Source organism: Asterias rubens, chromosome 2 (genome assembly GCF_902459465.1).
Source record: "Asterias rubens chromosome 2, eAstRub1.3, whole genome shotgun sequence".
NCBI lineage: Eukaryota > Metazoa > Echinodermata > Asteroidea > Forcipulatida > Asteriidae > Asterias > Asterias rubens.
Window position 1 is genome coordinate 12,855,865 of NC_047063.1, and position 7,787 is coordinate 12,863,651.

The 7,787-nt window shown below is 36.7% G+C and overlaps 1 long non-coding RNA gene across 1 annotated transcript; it reads left to right on the plus strand.

The window, feature by feature from the left end:
* Positions 1 to 3,056: 3,056 nt before the first annotated feature.
* LOC117302776 lies at positions 3,057 to 7,536 on the plus strand. The gene is made up of 4 exons (XR_004520455.1): positions 3,057 to 3,356; positions 5,188 to 5,627; positions 6,393 to 6,553; positions 7,402 to 7,536. It is a non-coding gene; the product is annotated as an uncharacterized LOC117302776 (long non-coding RNA).
* The last annotated feature ends 251 nt before the right edge of the window (positions 7,537 to 7,787 follow it).

The window sequence follows — 7,787 nt, forward strand, 5'->3', positions numbered from 1 at the left end:
CTTTTGTAGTAGAATACTGGGTAGATCAAACAGCAAAACTGATTGAAATCAATGTCACAATATTCAACCTTTTAGTTATGATTGTTATTTATTGAAAATACATCCAATTATATGTCCCATCGGTGTACGAGTCTTCCCATGGCTTTACTGTGTAGCTATACCCACATATAGGTCACGTGATCACATGTAAACATTGGTAGCGCAATCGGTCTATTGAGCTCAAATTTTCACAGGTTTGTTATTTTAGTGCATATTATTAAGTTGAGATACACCGAGTGTGAAGACTGGTCTTTGACAATTACCAATAGTGTCCAGTGCCTTTAAGCCAAATCGCCTTGTATTGCTTTATTTCCGATGCGTCAAATTTGCGTTTAGCTTTTTTTGTTTGGGTTGTCAATGAGTTGATGTGCCTAATGTGACTTGCCTTTATATTTAATTCATACCAAATGTAAGGGTGTAATAATATGTAATTACATTACTTGAATTACATACTTGCGATCGCAGAAACATGAATTACCTCTAATTGTTTGTTATATGCAACCGTAAAAACAGTATAATAGTTAAACACTTTTGAAAATTTAAACGTTTTCACAGTAGGTCTCAAAGGGAAGGTACACGTTTGGTAATTACTCAAAACAAATATTAACTTAAAAACTGACTTGGTAACGAGCATTGGAGAGCTGTTGATAGTATAAAACATTGTGAGAAACGGCTCCCTCTGAAGTAGCATAGATTTGGAGAAAGAGGTAATTTCTCAAATTGAGCTGTTATTTTATGCATAGGCCTATGTTGAGAAACACCAAGTGAGAACACTGGTCTTTGACAATTTACCAATAGTGTACCATCCCTTTAATTGCCCATATTACAATATGTTTAATATAACATTACTAATTTCATAGTAATTATTTTTTGACATTTTGTTTATGCATTGGAATATTTTAATAAATTACAAATTACATATTTTTTAATATTTCAAAAAAAATTACTGTTTCATTTCTGTATTGAGTGGTATAGACGTAGTCACAATATTAAAACAAACAAACAAACAAACAAACATTGGAAACAAGAAAAGTGTGCGGGTTTTTATTTTAAAAAAATTGGGGCAGACAGTGCGAGTCCAGCCGGTGTGGCTCGTTCAGCCAACGTTAATTTTCCATGGCATGGGGGGGGGGGGGGGCAGAATCACTATCATGTTATGACTTATTTCGTACCCAAAGCGCTTGCTTAGCACAGCAAAATTTTGCTAAGCAAAAACATGTTACCAGCCGACATTCCATTAAGTTTGTATTGTTGCGGCTGGTACCACACTAGTTTTTTGCTTAGTAAAAACAGTATCTGGCATTTTTTTTGGTTTACTGACGCGGTATATATAAAAAAAAAAACAGTACTAAGACCACATGATGATAGTGACTGCGCAAAAGACAGTGCATGCATAACTTTTACACATTACACATGTTCAGGGGCCATTTATTCGCTACTGGCGCGCGTGTATACACCCCACGGATCTGTCTTCAACCAATCAGAGTGCGTTAGTTAAGCACGTTATAATGTGTCAATCATGGTATTAAAACAGCTTTGTTTCGTAACCAGTTTCTGGAATGTGATGATCTTGGTACTCCCAGTCAGCTGCTCAGATTGTTCTGACAATCCTTTTATTTACTACTTTGTCGAGATGGTCCGGGTTAGGGGGTCGTTCATGAGTGTTAGAGTGCCCTGTTTTTTTATACACATGTTTATGTATATATATTTTATTGTAAATGTAATGTATTTTTATCTTCTCCATTGTTTAAGGTTTTGTTGAAATAAATAAATAAAATAATAAATAACCCTTTGATGTCTATATGATTGCATGGTGAGGTATCAATATGAAATAATATGTTTGGTTTGCGATAACACCATGGGTGTATCTACTTGCCAGGTAGAGTTGTTTAAAACTTTGAGGTCGCGAGGTATTTATAAAAATGCAATTATAGCTCCCATATGGAAAGATCAAGAGAAAAGAATATAATATTATAGTATTACACTTTCTATTTTCTTTTTCTTCCAATAACAGACCACAATAATGGTCACGGTACAAAATCTCCATAAACAAAACCTGAGCACATGCTAATTTGAACTTCTTGTCCCCATTTCATAGAGCTGCTTACGCAGAAAGTTGTGCTTAAAAAATTCCGCTGAGCGGAAATGAGCAGAATACCAGCCATAAATTGTTCATTTGGACAAGTAGTTTGACTGATAACCTTATTCTGGTTAGCGTCATTTTGTTGTGCTTAGCTACTTGTTATGCTTAAGCAGTTCTATGAAATTGGGCTCTGGTATTCAACAACTTTGACAGTATCGACTCAAATGAGAATATTTATCACGACTATCTACAATGTTGCCTCGTTTCTGAGTAGACTTGAGTTGCTTTCGTTTAATTAAAAATTTTGAAAATGTGTCTATATTTTTTAGTTTCTTTAATACTGTTATAGGCCTAATTGTTATTTTATCAACTGTTTTGGAGGGGAGGGGGAGGTGATTGTGGCCCTCTTTTTCGCCTCTGTATTTCTAATTTCTCACTTATTTTTTTTGTATCTGAGTTTTTCCAACTTCGACTATTATATGTTGTTGCTCGGGAGTCGGCCAGAGCCAAGTACACTTGTTTACTGCCGTATCGTATAGTTTGGCTAGGGATCACACCTGGTTTTCTATAAAACCCACCGAATTTCCCTTGCCGTTCATTCCACTGTTTTGTTGTAGCTCAAAAGACAAAAATACTTGGCAGAGGGGAAAATGCCAAACCACGCCCCTTACTTAATTTGAATAAAAACTCGTTATAGCCTGATCTAGGCTAAGTACCTATCCTATTAAGAAACAATTTTGTTTTGGTCCATTCATTGCATCTCCTAAATCCCCCTCATTCTTCAACATTGCCAAACTACAGGTATATTGAAATGTATTGTAATGCAAACGACGTTTACGCGTTTCTACGATAATGGGGTGGGCGAAACCATGTGCTCTGTTTTACACGGGCACAGGCCGTACAGAAGAAGGTTCAGGCCATTCGCATGCTGGACGTTGGGCTACACACTTGTCTGCTAAAACAACACCCGCTATTAATGTTGTTCTCTATTTAGAAACCTAGAGAATTAGCTGTAAATTTTCTTTAGCAAAAACAACAGTGCTTTTAGCTCTATTTTAGTAAAAAGCCCGCCACGAACTTGAAACTTTTATGAAGACTACACGAACTCAGCCCGGGGACTACCAGAGCTACAACGCCCAGCCAAGCGGGAGCAGAGAGCGGCAAACACGGCACAGCAAGTATAGCAAAGAGACGACCTATGCCGCTGCAATGCAGTCCATACACAAAACGAAAGGTGAGCCATGTTTTCCAAGTACACTGTCTTTCTAAAATTATTCGTAAAACCCAATTTACTAATAATTGTCATTTCAAGATAGCTAAGTGATTTTTTTAAATAAATTTACGGCACTTGCTCTTTTACCAGTTAACTCCTCTTAAAAACACTGATTTATTGCATTATTTTGAATTACATTGTGTCTGTCTGAAATAAATTACATAGCTAATCTAAATTTTGTGATTTCAAGATAGCTCAATGAATTAAACAAATTACGGCCCTTAGCCTCTATTTTTCCTTTGTACTCTCAAACGCTGATTTATTAATATAAATGGACAAGTTCCCGTATCATGGCACCACCGTTTCATTTCGTAATAATTTATAAAACAAAATAGTATATAATTTTACCTATGGGATAATCCTTTTGTAAATATTTGTCAGGAAAAGTTTTCGTATCCTAGCACCACTTTTTCTTTCGTTATGAATAAAATTGTATTTTAAAATCTCTTTTTTTACTCAAATTACATATTTATGCCTTTTGAAAAATGAGTAAAAATGTGGTGGCAGAATACGAAAAGTTTTCCGCTGGGGACCTGACGCTAAAAAAAAAAGCACATGTTTTCCGCGCACTGCTTTACCATTTAGCCCCGCCCACCATGTCTATTCTGTGTCCACCCACGTGGGCAGCTCTCTGCACGTAGCTATAAGTGTGCCAGTACAAGCAGAGCGTGATTGACCCGACCGGCCTACTTATTATTTTGTTAGTTGCAGCGAAGTGTTGGCAAGTGTCCAATTTTAGAAAGCCTGTAATTTTCTGTATGCACAAAATCTAGCTAAGCACAGAAAAAGTATTGCTTAGCAACAGAAATAGGTTATCAGCCCAAATTACATCATGTTTACATTGTAGTGACTGGTGCCCCACTCATTTTTTCGGTTATTGTTTTGCGGTGTTCCCATAAAAATTCATTTGGCTGCATAGGCCCCCCTCCCTATGTCCATTGTTCTTGAGCATTTTTCTAAAGAATCCTATTATAATTTGTCATTCATTTCACAAAAGATGTTCTGAGACAATATTTTACAAAAAAGGAAACTTTGTACATTTTATGCCATTATTAAAAAAAAATTCAATGTTTTTCCCCAAACTTGTCTTCTATCCCGCACCCCCCCCCCCCCTCCCCTCAAAAAAAAATAAAATAAAAAATACTATGAGAGATAGCAACATTGTTTATTTTGACCTAAATGTTAGCGTGGAATTGTTGTTTAACAATACGTGAGAACTGTTTAATACTGGTTCACTGTTGGGTAAAATAATTGTATTTTCTAGTGATTCAACTGAAAAGCCCGTATCTTATTTTTATCCAGACTTATATGCACACATAACTCCCCCTCCTTATTCTTTATAATTTTTGGTATGGATGTTAAAACACTTTGCTCAGTAAATGCACACAATCACCGCCTAAAAAAATTCTTATAATATTAAAAAAGCTACATACAACGTGAGTTGTTTTTGCCCCTTCCGTTTGCAGGCATCTTGTTATACATTCCCCGCATTCTTTAAAGTAATACTTTGCCAAACTGTATGTAAATCTCTTTGTTATGCAAATGAGACGCTTCTGCGTTTTTGTGTATTCTGAATGCATTGCTCTTTTTGACTGACAGCCAACTACCAGTGGGCGAAACCATGTGGTTTTACACTAGTGCAGCAGACTGGACGAGAGGCCGGCTCACTGCTCTTTACATTTTGCTCGCCCGCTACAAAAAAACTCCCGCTTTGTTCTTATACCCTTAATAAAAACCTAGTTAACTTAATTAGTTTTCTATAAAATAAGTGTCTTTTGCTTTGTTTTGGCAGCAGTTTTCATGGCTTCAGTGTGTGTTAACTGCTTCAGTACGTCGTCGCCACAGAGTGAGAACTGAACTTTACGAAATTTCTGCCGACATTGATGTTGAGCTCGAGCGACCAGAGGCTCCGGGGAAAGGGGCCCAGCTTTCTTTGAAGAAAGCTGTAGCAACCTTCCGCACCGGGGCTTATTTCTCTGTTGAGCTTCCAGTTGCTTGCTTCTTCAAGTTGGCTTCAATGTGTCACTCTTATAAGTTTGATCCCGATGACAACGGGAAGAAATACTGATTGGCGAAGACGGTACCGAACAACGTTCCACTGCCAGAGCAGACGACCAAGCCCACGCACGGGACCAGAGCAGACCAACCCAGGCCGTGGGTCTAGAGCTGCAGCAGCCCGGCCCATCAGCAACGATGGCTGCTGCCTCTGCGTGAAGTCCACAAACGTGAAAGGTAAATACCCTGGTATAATATTGTTTGTGAGTCTCATTGCCATAATTAAATTAATGTCATTATCAACCACATTGTTGAGATGAGACATTCGTAGAAAATAAAAACAAAATCTTTGGGGCAATAACCTTAGTTAGCAGGCATTTTCCAGATTTAGTTTTCTTTCCACGGCTACATTTTGCCCCCACTTTTGATTTTCCAAAGTTTTTGAGCGTTTTTCCAAGTTTGGATTATTATCAAACAATTTGTTTATATAAATAATTTCCATAAATTTATTTTCCAGTAAATGCCTGATCTCAAGCCCACATGACCAATAAATAGCATAAAATAATAGCATAGAGATATTATTTTTATTAAAAGTTACGGACGGGTGTCCATGCTGGCTCCATTGAGTTTACAAAAACAAAACAATCGCCAGATATGTAATGAGTGGGTTAGGCCATACCACTATTTTGCCATAGGGATTTTTTGAGGATGAGGGGATAACATCTTTTGCCAACTCATAACCATCATAGGTAGTGCTCTTTTTTTTCTGCAAAATATATATTTTTCAGATGAGCAATTGTTCTTGTAGAAAATAAAAATAAAACTTTTTGGGGAAGATACTTTATTCTCTGCAGTGGTTTAGAGGCATTTTCCAATTTTTGATCTTGAAATTAATATGGCCGAGTGCACCCCATTTCACCCGCTCTTTCTGTCTCTAATTTAGAAACCTAGTAAACTGTAAATGTTATATAAATGAAAGTTATTTTGCCTTTATTTTGGCAGCAGTGTAAATTGCTTCAGTTTGTGTAAAATGGTTCAGTAGACAACGGTACTGAACATGTTTCACTGCAAAAGCTGACGCATCAAGACCAGACCAGACCGCCAGACCAGACCTGCCCAGCCCGATGGCTGCTGCCTCTGCGTGAAGTCCACAAACCTGAAAGGTAAAGACCCTAGGCATAGTATTGTTTGTGAATTCCATTGTCTTCATTAAATCCACTTTTATTATCGACCACATTGTTGTGACAGGTTGGTCTTGAGGAAAATTAGAAGAAAATGCCCCCCTCAGTAGTATCCAAAGTTTTAAAACATTGTTTAAAATACATTTTGCCACTCAACGTTCACTTCAACAAGTTGTACAGCATGACTTGGGTAGTATAACAAAAGTCTTACAAATTAATTAAACAACAAAAATCATAATAAAAGACAGCTTTTATTTGTTGTAAGCTGCTGGTAAATTTTAACCAATTATTTTGACTTTTTTTCTGAAATGCCAATAAAGCTCGCAAAAGTGCTTCTTTAGACATAGTTATTGTGTTTTACTACTGGGGTCACTGTTGATGCAATTAATCTTTTGTTTATCCCTTTTTAAGGGGAAAATATATTTAGCGTTTTTCCGATTAGAAAAACTAATATAACTGCCTACTGTTGATTTCATCCAGATTTCATTACAGAATTTTTTTTTTAAATGTTTTCCCCGATTCTTTAAATTTTTGTTATATCTTTATTTATTTACTTTTTTTTTGGGGGGGGGGTATTGGTGAACTTAAACAAAAAACTACTACCGCATATTTGTTTAAAAAAAAAACCTTGTCTTGGCAAAAATACACACCACCACACTCTTGCTTACTTTAAAAACAAATCTTAATTACAGTACCAAAAAACATAGAAGCGATACCGTTATTTGTCACACATCTTTGTCAAAAAGTTTGCTAATCTCTTTTTCTTATATTATGCAAATGAGGTGATTCTGCATTTCTTATCCTGAATGCATTGCTCTTTTTGATAACAGCTATCTAGCGTACCCCAGCAAGAAAAGACGAACCCAGTCCACAGGACCAGAGAAGACTCACCAGCCTATGGGGTTAGAGCTGCAGCACCCAGCCCAGCAACATATGGATGCAGCTGCGTGAAGTCAACAAACCAGTTATAGGTAAAAAGCCCTAGGCCTATTAGTGTTTGTGATTTCAAAATTTCATCATCGACCAAATTTTGGACATTGGTCTTGACAAAAAAACATTAAAAACTTTAAAAGTTTGCTATCAATAGTCAACTTTCATTATTGTTTTTGGTCAACTTGTCTCATGTGAAATGCACACAACCACGCTCTTGCTTACTTTGAAAACAAATCTATACAGTACCAAAAAGCATAGAAACACACAGCATTGTTCTGGTCTC